Source organism: Aulonocara stuartgranti (assembly GCF_965226115.1).
Source record: "Aulonocara stuartgranti genome assembly, chromosome: 17".
Classification (NCBI taxonomy): Eukaryota; Metazoa; Chordata; class Actinopteri; order Cichliformes; family Cichlidae; genus Aulonocara; species Aulonocara stuartgranti.
The window spans coordinates 14664187-14683183 of NC_138953.1; the positions used below are offsets into that span (position 1 = coordinate 14664187).

The 18997-nt window shown below is 39.2% G+C and overlaps 1 long non-coding RNA gene across 1 annotated transcript; it reads right to left on the minus strand.

Moving 5' to 3' along the window:
- Window positions 1-4393: 4393 nt before the first annotated feature.
- LOC309692786 lies at window positions 4394-8768 on the minus strand. Its single transcript, XR_014272454.1, has 3 exons — window positions 8619-8768; window positions 6170-6264; window positions 4394-6032 (listed from the first exon to the last, which is right to left on the minus strand). It is a non-coding gene; the product is annotated as an uncharacterized lncRNA (long non-coding RNA).
- Window positions 8769-18997: the final 10229 nt, after the last annotated feature.

The window sequence follows — 18997 nt, forward strand, 5'->3', positions numbered from 1 at the left end:
AAGTAACATAACCATAAACAATAAAACAAGAACATCTAAACAGCAGCACATGTCCCAAGGCATGATGGGAGCCATTTCTGGATGTATTTTTACGATCTAAATATGCATATGTACAACAAAATATATTTAACAAACAAGTAAATTGTGTTTTATTACATTTACAGTGATGCTATGTTATTTTACATTTGACGTGTCAGATCACAGTCTACTTATGTAATGATATTTTAGAAAAACAGTACACAACTGTAAACTACACAGTAAAATCATTTGACATTACTATTTTTTGGAACAGTGTGCAACACATTCACAAATTTAAACCAACTAGATTGAACTCCTGATTATACCAGTCACTCAGATTAAACACAACAGCAATTTATTTATGGTAGATAGAAAGAAAATATCCTGAGAATGGCATCCGTAGTAAGAAGACACTTCCCATTTTTCATCTTCATTGTTTCATCTTTATATACTTGTTGTAAAACTCAGACTTTGCAAAGAGTTTAAAATCTTTTGAAGTTAAAATAAGATATTAACAGAATTTAAAGAAATAAGTATTGTTTCTAACACTTATTTGAATCTCTATGCACTGTGGTGAAGATATGTCAACTGAAGCTGAAGAAGGGCTGCACTATATTATTGTGTAAAACCACTTTGTAAGCACCCAAATGGTGCTTAAAGTCTTACCCCCCAAAAAATATAACAAAAAACACAAAAACCACTCTGTTGGGCAGTTTATGGAACAAGTATTGGTTGAAAGGGACAAGCTGTATAATGTATGCTTAATTCTGTTTGAATCAACCCATTGACTTCAGATGGGCAGTCTGAGATAACCTAATAGTTTGATACGGTCTGGGTATTACAATGCCCAATGTATAGGATAAGCATAGCCACTGTAAAATGAGTCACAAGATTTGGACTCAATTTTTTGAAATTTGTAGCAATTGACTCCGCAGAAAGTTAGCAACGCTGAGGTGCATTGTGCACAGAGGTTATTGAGGATGGAGTGAACTACAAATGCTACTTCAAAAACTTATCACTCACCATCAACTCAAGTTGCTAGTACATGACGATATATCCCATATGGAAAAGAAATAGTATAAACTTATATGTGATTACTCATGAAAGTGGCCACTTTCATGAGTAAATCATATAAGGCTTACATGATTTACTCATGAAAGTGGCCACTTTCTCATTACTTTCATATATTGTTTTAGTAAGTATCCAAAACATACAAGTTTCATTATATAATTTTTCGAGGGATCTTATATCTGTTTTCACTCTTATATGCTTTTCATACAAGTTTCACACAAGACAGATACAAACTTTATAAAATGTATATATATCTTTTCCATATGGGATACCTTTACTGCAACACTTTCGTGATATGTAACACAGTCAGCATTTCCATGAACGCATGATCTCACATTCACCTTCACTCAAGGATTAGAGTCTACAGGGAGTGCAGAATTATTAGGCAAGTTGTATTTTTGAGGAATATATTTTTATTATTGAACAACAACCATGTTCTCAATGAACCCAAAAAACTCATTAATATCAAAGCTGAATGTTTTTGGAAGTAGTTTTTAGTTTGTTTTTAGTTTTAGCTATTTTAGGGGGATATCTGTGTGTGCAGGTGACTATTACTGTGCATAATTATTAGGCAACTTAACAAAAAACAAATATATACCCATTTCAATTATTTATTTTTACCAGTGAAACCAATATAACATCTCCACATTCACAAATATACATTTCTGACATTCAAAAACAAAACAAAAACAAATCAGCGACCAATATAGCCACCTTTCTTTGCAAGGACACTCAAAAGCCTGCCATCCATGGATTCTGTCAGTGTTTGGATCTGTTCACCATCAACATTGCGTGCAGCAGCAACCACAGCCTCCCAGACACTGTTCAGAGAGGTGTACTGTTTGCCCTCCTTGTAAATCTCACATTTGATGATGGACAACAGGTTCTCAATGGGGTCCAGATCAGGTGAACGAGGAGGCCATGTCATTAGTTTTTCTTCTTTTATACCCTTTTTTGCCAGCCACGCTGTCACGGTCTGCCTCGGAAATGTGTGTGGTGGACCCAGGAGCGAACACAAGCAAGGATGCAGGAGTGGAGTAAAACAAAAGCGAGCCTTTTATTCTGGCTGATGAAAGGAACAAAACAGAGTGAGGGCAGCATAAGAGTAATAGTTCAAACAGAAACCTAAACTGGACATAAACTAAGGAAAAGCTATGGCTGGAGATCCGGAACACAGGGGGTGGTAACACAGACGACGCGACACAGACTACATGAAACACAGAGACTAAATACACAAGAGGGATGATCAGGGGAAGTGGCCACACATGGGAACACAGCTGACACAGATGAACATAACAAGACATGGCAGGAGTAAACAACACTGACGGGAGACTGTCAAAGTAAAACAGGAAGTACAGAGGTTCAAACAGGAGGAGAGAGAGCACGGGGAGAACACAGACATAACGGGCTGGGAAAACATAGAAATAAACACAAGGAGAGACGAGGGCTCACAGATACACAGGGGCACACAGGAGGTAATCAAATAAGGACCATCTTAACTAAATAATCCAAGGCATGACTAGGGAATGAAATACAAAACACACAAAACTGCGAATACTGGGCCCACATGGCCCAGGACCATGACACACGCTGTGGAATACTTGGACGCATGTGATGGAGCATTGTCCTGCATGAAAATCATGTTTTTCTTGAAGGATGCAGACTTCTTCCTGTACCGCTGCTTGAAGAAGGTGTCTTCCAGAAACTGGCAGTAGGACTGGGAGTTGAGTTTGACTCCATCCTCAACCCGAAAAGGCCCCACAAGCTCATCTTTGATGATACCAGCCCAAACCAGTACTCCACCTCCACCTTGCTGGCATCTGAGTCGGACTGGAGCTCTCTGCCCTTTACCAATCCAGCCACGGGCCCATCCATCTGGCCCATCAAGACTCACTCTCATTTCATCAGTCCATAAAACCTTAGAAAAATCAGTCTTGAGATATTTCTTGGCCCAGTCTTGACGTTTCAGCTTGTGTGTCTTGTTCAGTGGTGGTCGTCTTTCAGCCTTTCTTACCTTGGCCATGTCTCTGAGTATTGCACACCTTGTGCTTTTGGGCACTCCAGTGATGTTGCAGCTCTGAAATATGGCCAAACTGGTGGCAAGTGGCATCTTGGCAGCTGCACGCTTGACTTTTCTCAGTTCATGGGCAGTTATTTTGCGCCTTGGTTTTTCCACACGCTTCTTGCGACCCTGTTGACTATTTTGAATAAAACGCTTGATTGTTCGATGATCACGCTTCAGAAGCTTTGCAATTTTGAGACTGCTGCATCCCTCTGCAAGATATCTCACTATTTTTGACTTTTCTGAGCCTGTCAAGTCCTTCTTTTGACCCATTTTGCCAGAGGAAAGGACGTTGCCTAATAATTATGCACACCTGATATAGGGTGTTGATGTCATTAGACCACACCCCTTCTCATTACAGAGATGCACATCACCTAATATGCTTAATTGGTAGTAGGCTTTCGAGCCTATACAGCTTGGAGTAAGACAACATGCATGAAGAGGATGATGTGGACAAAATACTCATTTCCCTAATAATTCTGCACTCCCTGTACTGGTCAAAGTCTGCCTCACTGGTATGGCCATAACTCTTAATTGCTTAGGGTGTAGATCTGGTGCATCTTCATGTTGTGACTTGAAGAAAGCCAATACACCATAATAATGGGAAACAAGCTAAAACACTGGATTAAAAGAAAAGAGAAAACCTTTCATAGACATTGTCAGAGCAAAGCGGAGTGAAGAGTTAGACATTAACAGTCCAAACAAAGAGAAGAGCATTTGGCACTTAAATAAAACAGTCAACATTTCCATTAAGAGCTGATCTCCCAGCTTGACAGGCCAGAGTGAGAAATGAGAAACGCGTGGCACCAGAGTTAATTTGTCAGTGTGTGTGTGTGTGTTTGTTTTCTCAGCTATTTAATCCCTGTGTAATTTACTATTCTTATAAACTCTAGCTTTTAAAATATGTCCATATGCAATTTGCAATGCACAGACAAATGTGTCAGCCATCACTCAGGATATATGAGACCAGAATATCATGATCTCTGTAAAAAAAAAAAAAAAAAAAAAAGAAGAGGGGGGGAATAAGCAAAGCAAATGAGAAGCTGGGAAATTCATTTCAGCACATGTAGCTGTAATGGTAACAGTCCACCACAGATTCTTTAAAAAACAATTACTTTTACTTATATGAAAGGATGTTTCTTCTTGTTACAATTTCATCAATCTTATTGTGATAAACCACTGCAAAAAATGTAAATAGAAATCAACATTTTTGGTTGTTTCTTGTTGGTCCTGTCAAGTTTTTCATCAGAACCATCAGAGAGATGTGAAGAAAAATACAAAAAATAGTTTAAATATGTTGTGTATGTATATGAAATAACTGATAAATAAAGCACTATATCAGTGCTCAGCAACTGCCGGAGCTCTAAAGGTAAAAAACCTCATAAATCCTTCAGCAGCTGTCATGTATTCTTGTACACAGCAAACATGGACAAGGAGAAGCAGCTATCACTGTGTTTCCCCATTTTTACTGAAAAGGGTAAAAGGCTTCAGTTTGGCTGAGATCCTTACATGAGAGGAGTGTGAAGCCTACAAGCAGAATTGTGTGAACTTTGACTGATTCCACACTCTGTGTCTCTGTGCTGAGACGTACCTTTAGATCAAGGCATCTGATGATTTTGAAACATGCTCTCTGCTCCGACACACAAAGCAGCCCTTGCCCACTGCAATGAAATTACTGCCTTTATCAGAATGTAATCACTGTTATTGTGTGTCTCCTTTGCACTGTCACACAGCAAGAGGAAATGTCGGCAAGTCAATTTTTAGGCTGCCTACAGATGGCAGCTTACAGGTTAGAACTCTCTGTTTGAATAGTCTAAACTGATCCTCAGAAACAGACAAATGAAACTATTTCACCGGCAAAATGTTGATCATTGGCTCTCTGAGGATTACATTCCCATGTTCTTAGTTAAGGATTTAGATCATTACATTCTAGAGGATAAAGCATTGTCAGATCTGCATTCCTCATGCTAGCACTGGCGTCACATCTTTTCTTTTCTGTCCTGTATGTTACGAATCAAGCCATTTTAAAGAAAAACAAGGATTTTCTTAGTTTCTCAGCATTGTCTCTTCCAGCCTTTGTCCTGCCATTGGCAAAGATCACTGTCTTCACTTTGGAGGCCGAACGCTGAAGGATAAGTTCATTTTCGGAGGCAAAGGTTCTTCTGCGAGGGACGTGGGCGGCAGTTTTATTTGAAATGTAGATTCGGAACCGTGACTGTTGCACTTCCACCCTGTCCATGAAAAATGCATGCTGTGATCTCATTATCTCGCTCTCCTCTTGGAACGCTACATAAAATCAATCCAGAGCAGATGAGAGATGAGAACACTACAGATTCTTAAACTCTTTGTATCGGATCAGAACGATCCCACCTTGAAATGAAACCAAAAAAAAATATTGTAACTGAAATAAATGTACTGAAAAATCTTGTATTGAAACTGAAAAAAAAATGATAGTGAAAAACAATTAATTGAAATTAATTTTGTTTTTAAGGTTGTTACTTGTATTTGAACTAAAAACTTGTGATCTGGAATTCTTTCACTGTTTTTTGACAATAGTGTGTTATTTATCATAAAGTAATTCAGAGTCATTCATACCAGAGTAACCAGAGAGCACAACATATATTTAACTTTCTACAGGACTTAAAGCTATTATATTATGTAAAAGTCCAGACCCTCTGAGGATTATCTGAGTACTTCTAACATTACACAAAGCAAAGGTCTCCATCAGTGTTCATGAAATGCTGGGTTTATCCTTCTTGTGAGGGAGCGGCTGGTGAAGATCACGAGCCCTGCTTGATCCCGGCGATGAGTTTCAGTCTTCCTGGTGTTTCTGAAATGATGCCTCTCACTGTGGGTCAACAGAACATCTGGCACAGGACAGCTGTAATGAAAGAAATTGAAGAAGTTTTGAAAAAAAATCTTGGAAATGTCCTATATGTGAGAAAAAGATTTTGTATTTACTTTTCTTTTGCCAATCAAGATACCTAAAAGTATAATTTTCACCATACAATTAGTAACCTTGTCATCTCCTGCACTGTCTGTTTTGGGCTCTGGGCTCGTCCTTCCCAGCGCTCATGAGACTGCTTTGATGCACTGTGGTATGAGGTGCTAACCTGTTGACAGTGTTGGGAAGGTTACTTTTAAAATGTATTCCACCAAAGATTATAGAAGAAATGTATTCTGAATACTTTACAACTGCTGTGTGATTTATTACTATTACTGAAGGCTACTCGCCATACCAATACCAACTAGATGTTTAAATCTTAATATAAATGAGTAACAGTAGGTGGACATTAAGTAAAGCTGCACTTTTTGCAGCGATCTCGTATAGAAAACTATTCCATGCGTATATAAAACAGGTCCGCGGCTCCGAACCATAGTAAAGGGACCTCTGGCTAATACGTCGGGTCCGTGTTGGGCTGAAAACTAGCTTTACTTTGTTGTCTGGGTCAGCTTTGCTAGAGAGAGACAGAGAGAGGCGTTGAAAGGAACTTACTGTTTCGGAATAACACAGTGTACAGTCGAGTCTTAACAGCTTACTTACAGCTGGGCTCGTCAGGCACTCTTTTTGGCTGCAGTGGTTATTATTATATTTACATGCTTCCAGCTCCCCGTTTCTGCCCCGTGACAGCTCCTACTTTTCCTTTCTCTCCCTCCCTCGCTCACAGACACATAACGGGTATGGCAGTCCATTCTCCCTGCAGCATGGACTACACTGCCCATCAGGCTACATTGTTTAGGGTGATGCATGTAACACTCTGCTATTGCCTTCATATTAAATCATTTTTGTATAATAATTTTTAGAGCCTCTTATTGCGTGCATTGTTTGGGTTTCCACCGGTGTGGAATTACCAAAAATAGAGAGACCATAGCCTAACACAGTGGTTCCCAAACTTTTTTTGCTGGGCCCCCCTTTGTTTTACAAGAAAAATATTTGCCCCCCCTCCCTCGCACGTGCACACACACACGCACACATCCTCCAACCACACACACCCATATTTTGCTCCATTGCAGTTTATTTCCCACCTCAAACATTTAGTAAACAATTAAGCAAATAAAAGTAATCTGCAGGTAGTAAGAAAATAAACTACTAACTCTTTTACGCTGCGTCTGCACGTACACGGTGATTTTGAAAACGCAGCTGTTTCGTCCACACGTAAACGTCGTATGGAATCACCGAAAACGGAGATCTTTTAAAACTCATTTTTTGCCTTTATGTGTGGACAAGGAATATGGAGTTTGTCACGCAACGTCAACGATAGGTGCCTTTTTTCACGTCACGCTGTGCGCCACGTTATTGTTTACATGAGATGAATTGCAGAATGGCAGATAGTCAGATTAACAGTAACAGTGTCTCTATCTTCAGGTTTTACACGCTTACATTTACACACGCAGTTACTGTCCCTCCATTTAGAAAGGCAGAGGCGTCACAGTGTGATTATTTTACATGTAGTTGTTTTTTTTCCTGTGTAATAATATTCAACATCAATACATTGATATCAATACATTTTTCAAAAAATGCCTCTCTGTGCAAAATGGGTTTAAAAACTTAAACAACTGTGGGATACTGTTTGTCCGTGATTTGAACCGAGGGAACAAATCGTGGCAGGATCAGCCTGCTGTATTTGTATCCCGCTGTAACTTTACTGTATAACAAGCTAACATCTCCAAAATGTCAGGAGTAGTTAGTCATTACAACAAGTATTTGTGAACTAAAAATCAAGAATGTGGGATACTGTTTGTCCGTGATTTGGAGAGCCCAGCGCTGCTCCCGACGAAGGGACAACCAATTCTGCAGGGGAGACCTACCTCGGCACTTGTGCAGGTGAAACCAAAGGGCAGACATGCTTCACTATATTTTCTACTCTTTGGCTTAGAATGAAGTTGGTTTGGAAACATATTCAGCGATGCTTCATCTCCTGCTTTGCGTTTGTGTGGGCGCCCCGTGCTAGCAGTGTACAAGCTTTGTTTTTTGGTTTTTTTCCCTTTTCATGCCGGGCCCCCCCTGCAATGGATCTGCGCCCCCCCCCCCCCCCCCCCAGGGGGCGGGCCCCACACTTTGGGTAGGTCTGGCCTTGCATATGAAACAGGAAGATACCGCCATGTAATCCATTTATTTCAACAAAGTAACTGTATTCTCAATATCATCTATTGAACGGTAACTGTAACGGATACATTTACTCATATTTTGTATTTTAAATACGTAATGCCGGTGCATGTATTACGTTACTCCCCAACACTGCCTGTTGATGAGATCTTGTGCCTCTCCTAAAACAACGGCCTCCAACTCCTAAAGAGACACGGGTATCCCTAAATTTAGCAAATATTAGCTTTAGGCTAGCTTGCTACGACGAATAGGCTAATACCAGCATTTTACCACAACTTCACCAGATGTAGCTAAAAAAAACTAAACTAATGTCCAGTCCAGAGCGACAGCAAGGAAAGATGACAAAAAATGATTACTTACCTGCGGTTTAGAGGGTCAAGCTGAAATTGAAGCAGCCATTGAAAGACGGGATGAGAGAAAGATGGCAGCTTGGTCAGCACTAGTGGCCTCTATAATGTATGCAAATACATGCGGGTCGGAATCCCAGTGCGAGCCTCTTATTGCGTGTTTTGTCCCACAATATATCCCACAATTAATTTTTTTCAGTTTCATTTCAAGGTGGCATCGTTCTGATCCCATACTTCTCACAATGGGTGAGAAGCCCTACAAGTGGGAGGAAAAGTGTGAAGTAGTGAGTGTGTGTATGCACTAAACTGATTGTTTACTTTAGTTAAATGCATGCAGAAATGTTCTGCTTTGATTTTTTTCTTAAGTGCAAAAGCTATATTGACTGTGTAGGTTTGTAGTCTTGGTCTGTTGGCTAATGTTTTGATTTTCAAAGGAGCATATCAAACTTTCTATGTTTTTTTCTCTCTTTCCTATAATGTCAGAAGCCTATGTTGTTTGTGGTAGAAGCACTAAAATATTAAGTAAACATAAAGAGGAATGTTTTACTTTTTTAATGATTCCTGTATTATGTATGGTCTCCTTCAGTCGTGTTTTTAAATTGTTATTATCTTTCATGTTCTCCTGTGTCAGCATCGTATATGTAACATAATAGTAATTAATAGCTTAAAATACACATTGACAGTTATTCAAAAATTATAATTGTATATAATTACACAATTATACAATAGTCTATATTTATAATACACTGTTGTTAATTTGTTGAGAACAAAAGAAAAAAAACAAAGGAACAGTGTTAACTAAAATCATCCACTCTTTGAGGGCTGTACTCAAAATCACACCAGAAACTCAAAGTTAAAAATGTTTAAGTTGTTCCTTTAACTTTTTAGTCGTATTTTGGGGTTATACTGGAGCACATTTTTCTAGTGCACACGCTGTCAAAGTTTATCATTCTAGGAGGTGGAACATAAACATATGCTTCTACCACTTACACTTTTATTTAAAATGCTGGGGGTTTTTTTAATCCATCAGATGTTCTTTTTAAATTGGCAGCAGGTGGAGAGCAATACTTGTATGTGTAGCCACAATTTAACCAATTACAGTAATGATGGGTGATGCCTGTGTCTCATTCCCCACTGTAATGGGCTAAAGTGAGCACACCTCACCAAACCAAACACACTGCATACCAATGGCACACCTGGAATTCCACTCAGTGTCTACATGAGTCTAGGTCTAGGTTGTGTGTTGAATTCCTGTTTATTTCAGTTATTGTTGTCATGCGAACCATCTGACAAAGGTTAAAGAATGCTATGACCTTGGTCCCCTGACATTTAATGGCCTGGTGTTTTTGATTGATGTCCCCGTAATGGTCACAACAATATAGGATAGGTACAGCTGTATTTACCATCTTCATTTAGATTGATGTGGCCTTACATCCTGAGTATCACCTCCAGCAATCTGGAATATATGCATCAGGACCTGTATGACAGAAACTCTTCAATGAAGACATTTTTTATCAGTAATATAATGTATATAAAAATGGACTTTGTCCATTGGTTATTTAAGTTTTACCTTTGAAGTCTTGAGCAGAGCAGTTTTGTCACCATCTTAGGTTCTGATTGAGAAACCAAGGAACAGGCAGTAATAAACTTATATAAAGCTGGACGTCTTTGTAACTATAGTAGTTATACCGCTGCTGGCTAATAAGACACAGGTTTAAGGTATTTCTGTGTTGCGTAGTAGTGATGGGAAGTTGACATTCAGCTTGGATGGGCTGATGCAGGTTCTGCTCTTAGCCAGATGCTGCTTCGTTTACAGGTGTCAGTCATATTTATGCGTTTTTGTGACACTCTCAAACTCTCCTCTTCACCACTGTCTACCATCTCACTCACTGACTGAGGGGTAGTGATGTGCAGAGCGATCCTGAAATATCGATGCCTCCAATACAAAATTTCATGTTGCAGGATCAATTCCCATATGAAAAGCAATCAATATTCAACTTGATTAATCTTTTTTTATTTATTTTTTTATTTTTAATCGTAAATATGATATACAGACAAAAGTAAACTCAGCAATTAGTGGGATAGCCAGCAATGCCCAGTTAATAGGAACTACAATCGCCTTCCGCCTCTCATTCATGTGCGTGCTATGGCTGCATAAGAGTGTGAGCCAATGAGAAACCCAAGGCACAAAACAGTCCTGCACTGCTAACAACAAAGGATCTAACCATTTGCCCTAAGAAGCTCATCCTCAGGTGATGCACCAGTTCTCTAAACTCTAGTCCAAACAGACTTAAGGCCAAGTAATCTTTAGAATGTCTGGATCAGTTAGTATCTCATTCAGGAAATAATGGTGCATGATGTCTAATATTCAAATATGTATGTAATTTTTAAAAAAAAACACAGCACATCACAGCTATCTATAGATAATGCCACAGTCACACTAGGGAAAACACCAAAAATCATTTTAACTGTGTGCAATGAACATGCGTTCTTGTTGCTTTTGAGATGCTCATTTTACAGATGGAGAAGTGTACAACCACGTGCAGTTAGTTGCCATCTTCAAAGCCTCTTTGGCATCAAGACATTCATAAAACAGCAATGAGATGTTAGTGTGCTGTTAGACTACGCGAGAAGGCAATTACATGCAATATGTTTGTGTTAATATTCCAATTAATTATGATTAATTGTGATTGTGAAAGTCACAAATCAGTTGCCGTCTGTCTGAAACCACATTAAACAGAAATTCACAGGATGATAACTAAATTGCAAAATGACATTGGTGCTCAGCAATTTTATTTTATATATATCCATATTACAAGTTGAGTCCCCTGCTCCAAAAAGATACATCAAAAATGCTTCACACTCATCAGCACAGACAGTAGAAGACAGATTGCCTCCCATCATGTGATCTGTGCACTCCCCTTGCAATAGAATGTGGCAAAATAAAGTAAAAAAAAAAAAACTGTTGCTCACCACATCTACTTGCAATAATTTGCAAATTGCAAAACAAACATTTGTACACTCCCCAGACAATAACAGATTTTTCCTATTTATGCTTTAGTGTGACTGATCCATTAATGCAAACTTAAACTTCCTGGTACATTTCCTTCAAATCACATGCATCACATTATGAAACACATAATCTGTCAGTCTGCTTGGTTGCAGAGGCTGCCTGCGCTGTCTTGTTTTGACTTTGTCTTTGTTCTGATCTCATTGGAATAATGGACTGTGCAGAATGCTTTCAGTCTTTCTGTCTTGTAAGTCAGTTAGGAGAGATTTGTGACCATTATCGTTATAAAATACTATCAATGAGATTAAATGTGCAAAAGCTGTAACAGGATAAACTAATACAACAAGACACTGAGCCGTGTTTAAGTAGAAACTCTTTAATGACAGGATAGAAATTGATCTCTAACACACAAAAGGTTTCTCAAGAGTCATGCTTGGTCAGAGAAAATGGATGAGCTCTCTCGCTGTGAACACTATGGCTGTAAATCCACAGCCTTTCCTTGGTCATCAAAGGCCACTTTACATGAAAGATGACACTGCTGTAACCTCCTCTCCACATGCTCTGAACCGGCCACTGGAAATGTCAGGTAGTGCATGTTGACTCGCTGGCATTTCAATAAACAACAGGTTTGAGGAGGATTGTGGCTTGTCGTGTTCCACGTCCTCAAAATAGTGTCTACAGCATGTGCCACACTTACAATATGTAAGAATTGAATCTTAAAGTGCAAAGAAATGTCTCTTTGACATGACTAATAATTATATTTAATAGTACAATAATGAGTGCGAAGCATATGTTGAAACAAAGGGTGCAATTTCTAAAATATCTACCAAAGGCTTATGATTAACTGAATGATTCATAATTACAAAGAGTCTAATTTAGAGTTTTATACGAAAAGAAATGGTCATTTTGTCTGAGTTGAGTCGGTTGTACTCAATTTATGTTTCGATACCGTCTCCTCTCACTCAGGTACCTCTGGGCTGGGGTCATTTTCTCGTGGATTGTTTGATTAATGAAATTGGCTGTGCTGTCCGTCGGCAGGGACAGACCAAGCTCAAAGCCCTGTGGCTGAGAACATGAATTTCAGACATGACACTTAAATGTAAAGTGCCTTCAGTGAACATAGACTAGAGCGGCAAAAGAAAGCTGAGAGGTCAGGGACGAGTGCAAATTTAATTAAGGAGATGCTGCAGTGACGAGTCATTCTGGTGAAACAGAATAAAGTGGGAGAGAGATTGGTGACGTGAAAGGAATCTAACTATAAACAAAGTTGCAAATGAACAGAGAGAAAATTTCAAACTAACATAATTATAATATACATTATTAATATTTAAGAATCCCAGGTGGAGAGAGAGAAGTTTTAAAAAAGCGACAGGCTAAACACATAGGTCAGGATAAAGAGTCTGATCATGTGACAGTAGCATCCAGATAATGTTTAATACACTTGTCAGGGAGGCTATCATGCAGAGTGTTTTTATTTTTTCTGCATACATATGTTCTGTTTTCTGTATGAAGAGTGACTAAAATAAAATGATCCAGTGAATTACTAAAGGGCACTCACTACTCGCTGAAATTCTTCTCGCTTAAACAGAAGAATCAACATACACTCAACAAAAATATAAACGCAACACCTTTGTTACTGCTCCCATTCCCCATGGGATGGACGTAGAGACCTAAAATTCATTTCAGATACACAATATAACCATCCCTCCCAAACAGTGGTCACAAATCAGTCTAAATGTGTGGTAGTGGGCACATCTGCTATATTGAGATAATCCATCCCACCTCACAGGTGTGCCACATCAGGATGCTGATCTGACATCATGAGTAGTGCACAGGTGTACCTCAGACTGCCCACAACAAAAGGCCACCCTAGAATGTGCAGTTTTGTCTCACAGCAAAATGCCACAGATGCCACAAGCAATGAGGGAGCGTGCAATTGGCATGCTGACAGCAGGAATGTCAACCAGATCTGTCGCCCGTGCATTGAATGTTCATTTCTCAACCATAAGCCGTCTCCACAGGCGTTTCAGAGAATATGGCAGCAAATCCAACCGGCCTCACAACCGCAGACCTCGTGTAACCACACCAGCCCAGGACCTCCACATCCAGCAGGTTCACCTCCAAGATCGTCTGAGACCAGCCACCCAGACAGCTGCTGGAACAATTGGTTTGTACAACCAAACAATTTCTGGACAAACTGTCAGAAACCGTCTCAGGGACGCTCAACTGCATGCCCGTCGTCCTCATCGGGGTCTTGACCTGACTCCAGCTCGTCGCCGTAACAGACTTGTGTGGGCAAATGCTCACATTCGATGGCGTCTGGCACGTTGGAGAGGTGTGCGCTTCACGGATTAATCATGGTTCACATTGTTCAGGGCAGATGGCAGCTGAGAATGTCCCAGTTCTTGCATGGCCAGCATACTCACCGGACATGTCACCCATTGAGCATGTTCGGGATGTGCTTGACCGGCGTATACGACAGCGTGTACCAGTTCCCACGAATATCCAACAACCTCGCACAGCCATTGAAGTGGAGTGGACCAACATTCCACAGGCCACAATTGACAATCTGATAGACTCCATGCGACGATGTGTTGCACTGCATGAGGCAAATGGTGGTCACACCAGATACTGACCGGTTCTGGGTCCCCAGACCCCCAATAGCGCAAAAAACTGCACATTCCAGGGTGGCCTTTTGTTGTGGGCAGTCTGAGGTACACCTGTGCACTACTCATGATGTCAGATCAGCATCCTGATGTGGCACACCTGTGAGGTGGGATGGATTATCTCAATATAGCAGATGTGCCCACTACCACACATTTGGACTGATTTGTGACCACTGTTTGGGAGGGATGGTTATATTGTGTATCTGGAATGAATTTTAGGTCTCTACGTCCATCCCATGGGGAATGGGAGCAGTAACAAAGGTGTTGCGTTTATATTTTTGTTGAGTGTAGCTTTGATTTCACACCCCAGTGACGATGCTGTTCCATATGATGATGTGCCTTTCAAGCCCTGAGCTCCAGTCTAGTTGATTGCTTTACTGCTACTGTACCTACTCTCTGTGGGGCTTGTTGAAGCTGCATGGTAGACTGAAACAGCATAGACAAAGAGGCCCCACTGACACGCATTTCAATTAGAACAGAGAGAATGTTTGCTTTTCTCACTGCTACACGTTTAAAATCTGCAATACTGTGTGGTCCACATATCCCACACACAAAACCCAGTAAAATATCTAACATTGGCTAGCTATGACCATCTTCTTGAATTAATATTAATAACTGATGGTGATCAGAATATATCACAGTTTTGATTAGTCCTGATGTGGTTATTATTTTTCCTCTATAGGAAACATGACTCTTGAGACTTTTTAAATTAAGTATAATTTACAAAATCTGCATGAGCACAAGAACATGGATAGATGGATGAGTCTTGATGTCCATACGTTGGGTTTTCTATAAAAAACACATTTGTCAGAGTGTGGTTAATAGAGCCAAAGGACTTGTTGTTTTATGTCTGACGGCATTTTCCACATTTTATGACAAGAAACTTAGGTGATTAATTTTTTGGTAATACTCTGTTGGTAAAAACCAAGTTGTATCATCAATAAATGGGTCTTAGCTTCATTTTAGCAAGACTTCAGAAATTTTGAACCTTTCAAAACTCTTTTTAAAACCACTTTCAGGAAGCAGTGGACAGAGGAGGCAGGAAGTCTTTTACTCAGAACTGTGGGAAGTCCATCAATTTAGACCTGTCAAGGAGGTGAAGGAGGGCTAATTGTCTGGTGCTGGATTATGAAGTTCACTTCCACTGGTCAGCTTGGAATCATAGTCTCTTCCAAGAGAGTGCAGAACCATCTGGCTTGTTAGATATCTCACCTCCGTCAAAGTTCTGGGTATGCTGAAGTCAAATGGTGAAATGTTTGCAGGAAATTTAGTGGGGGGTGCAAACAACACTTACTGTTTAAGAAATACAGGACATTAAAACATGTGGCCGGGACAATCACGAAATGACAACTAATTTCAACTAATTTCAGTGTTATTCAAACACACCAAAGACACAGACAGAGAGAGAGAGAGAGAGAGAGAGAGAAACAAGAGCATATTTAATGTGAGCAGTTAGATGTGAGGAATATAGCATACAGTGAAAGTCTTATCAAGATGGTCAAATAGGCAGAGATCTAGATCAGGTCTGAGGGACTTTGGAATCTATTTATAAATTCAGTTTAATATTTTATCATTTGCTCTTTCACTTGACTAATGTAGGTATACTTGCCACTGTAAATACATTGAGGCAAGAATTGTGTGAATGCTCCTGTCAGCAGTGCACTCTGGTTCCTAAACACAGAGGACAATAAGGCAGAACTGAGGGCCTCTGAAAAGTATAGAACAACCACAAGTGAATAATGATGTGGTGCGCTCCATCTGAAAATGATGGAATAGGAAAATGTACAACACCTGCAGGTATGTTACAGTTTGCTTTAAGAAATGTTCTCATTTTTGTATTGCTCAACTCCAAATATGCATTTTGAAATTCATAAATGAGGCAAACACCCAGATACTTACCTCCTTAACGCTTTCCTTCTTAATCCATGCAAGTTTTTTTTTTTTAATCAAAAGTGCATGGAATCCCTTGATCAATTATGTGTTCTAATTTTAAACAGTCGTTTTGTATATATAAATACACCAGCGTAATTTCAAAATAATCATATATTTTAATCCTAACTGCATCCATAACAGCCTCAAAATGACCTTACATGAACTTAACCACAATTGTAGTCTCTCGCTGCACGTCATCACCATGTATTCTTTCCATGTTACGAATTGCCAGCAAAGAAAAACTGTATTATGAATTTTACTGCAATCAGTTCACAATCTCCCAACCTATTCAGCCAGGAATCATTGAAAATATTTGTACAATACACATAGCACAGCATTTGAAAGGTTTTCTTTTTCCATTTCTAAATTGCATCTGTCATTAAGAAAAACTGAGGATTAAATTTACTAAATTGTGAACTAGTCTGTGGTTATTTATGTCAAAAGAATTTAAATGAGCTTCTTTTTTATCCTATTTTTAAGTTATATTGTGTTATTTACTACCCAGGAGCAATAATAACATATTGGCATGTTTGCTTTAAATACCTCTTAAGGTGAAATGACTGTGATAAGACCAGGTAAGAGCAGAGATAAATTAACAGCAAGCATTCAAGGTTTCATAAGCCTGGAAACCAAAAACAATTCAGACTAAGCTTTTGTTCCCATGACAGCAGCAGCAGGAGGAGGACTCGGTCTGCAGTGAAAATCTACTGATGAGTTTGATATGTACTATGTGTGCCACACAGTGCATTACATAATCTTAAGGGAGCGTGTGTATGTCGCAGTTGCAAGGACAGAATTAACTCTGTTTTTACAGCAAGCGTGTCTTGCGCAATGCATTGTTGTGATTAGAAATCCATTGACTGATGTTATCGCATTGTTTGATTTCAGGGGAGGAGTCAAGGGGAGAGAAAACAAGAAATCTTGTTCGAAGACAGACACTGATGTTGAAATTCAGATCACACACACGCCTGCAAACCATGTTGCTCACTGGGGGGGTGGGGGGTGGGGGGCAGGAATGTGACAGGGTAGACTATGAGTCTAAATGACAGAGGAAAAGCGATATACATTTAAATCACTTGCATGTAATTAGATGACTTTCAGCAAAGTCACAGGACTGAGGAGCTGTCATCGAAAGAAAAATCCATCACATAAAGTCTGTAGCATATAATCATATATTATCAGTGATTGAACTTAGATATTGCTTGTTTGTAAATATGAGGAAAAAACAAACAAGCAAAGCCTTATAGCCTCATTATTGCACAGCTATACCTAAAACCATACAATATTTACAAAAAAAACCCCCGACTGTTGACCTGGGTCAGCTTAAGTTCAGATCAACAGGATAGCAGATAATGTTGGCTCATCAATGTTATCTCGCCAGATAAAAGTAGGCTGTGGTTCACCAGAACAGTTTTGTCTGGTCAGTCTGTCTGTGGTGTGGTAAAATCTACAACACAGATAAGCCAATGTTGATGTTGTTTCCTTACAGACAGTCTCTCACAAAGGAACAAATACTGATCATATCGTTCCAGTAAAGTAAGCCAATGAGACATTTGCTTTTGACACAACAGCTTTGATTTGATAGATAATTATGTTATGAAATTGTTTGTTTATTTGTATTAACATGTTAAAATGCATTGGACTTATATACAGTAAATCATGTTCCTGTCTCATTGTGTTTAGGGAACTTAGTTGTCCATTTTGTTGACGCTATCTTACACCTTATTTTTCAAGACATTTTTATCAGATAGCAGAGTCGAGAGGAAACAGGGTTAACTGCGCAACCATTTTAGCAACATGTATCTTGACAACAGCCTATCCTGAATTCTTTAATTGATTAATGTGCTTAAGATTCAACACAAATTTGAATGCCAAAGAGTGGTCTTAATGTTATCAGATATAGGTCATTGCACAGTCAACATTCCTGGGTCTAATGAACATGTTAGACATGAAGGATTTTCAACTCGAACTATATTGATATTAAACTTTGACTGAAATTCTCTTTTTTCTTATTTTGTTTTGTTGTTGTTGTTGTTGTTGTTGTTTTTCCCTTGTGAGTTTATGTTCTTGTTGTTTTATATTGTTGACTTTTACATAAAGCAAAATCAGTATTATTATTAATATTAGAGTCAGATTCAATTGAATCTGTTTTGCTACCGATTCATAATAACACATGTCAGAATTTCATGTCAGCAATACCTGACACAAACAATTTAGTGCTCATAACTCTCTCTTCTTTGATCCTTCGTCATCACAAAACTGTCCAGCAGCAACTGTGTCAGCAATGTTTATTGTTGTCAGTTTGTGAATTTCAGTTTCAAATCTGTGAGGTTCTGGGTGGATACTGGAGTAGTTAATTGCATTTTCTGTTTCATGTGCATTTCTGTGTATGTAGATGGAAACGGATCTTGATGAACTAAAGTCACTTTGAGGACAACATGTGACTGCAATTGGTTGCAGACCTGGTCCCCATCTTCAAAGCAACCACTTCAAAAGGCATCAAGATCACTGCAAACAGTTGCAATACTTTTGGCGTGCTATGCTCTCTAATAACTGTTTTTCCCAGTGTGACTATAGCGTTAATGGTGATCTCATAGAGTGGCTCACAGAGTGATGATCAAACAATAGTAATCATCCAATTCTATAACTTTGATTTAAAACTAATTTTTAGCCAAGATTACATGTTGACACTGGGCTTTTCACCGAACAGTAGCACAGTACAAATCAGGTGTATTAGCTACGTTAATCTGCCTAAGAAGATAGGAAATAAGCACCCTGTACAAC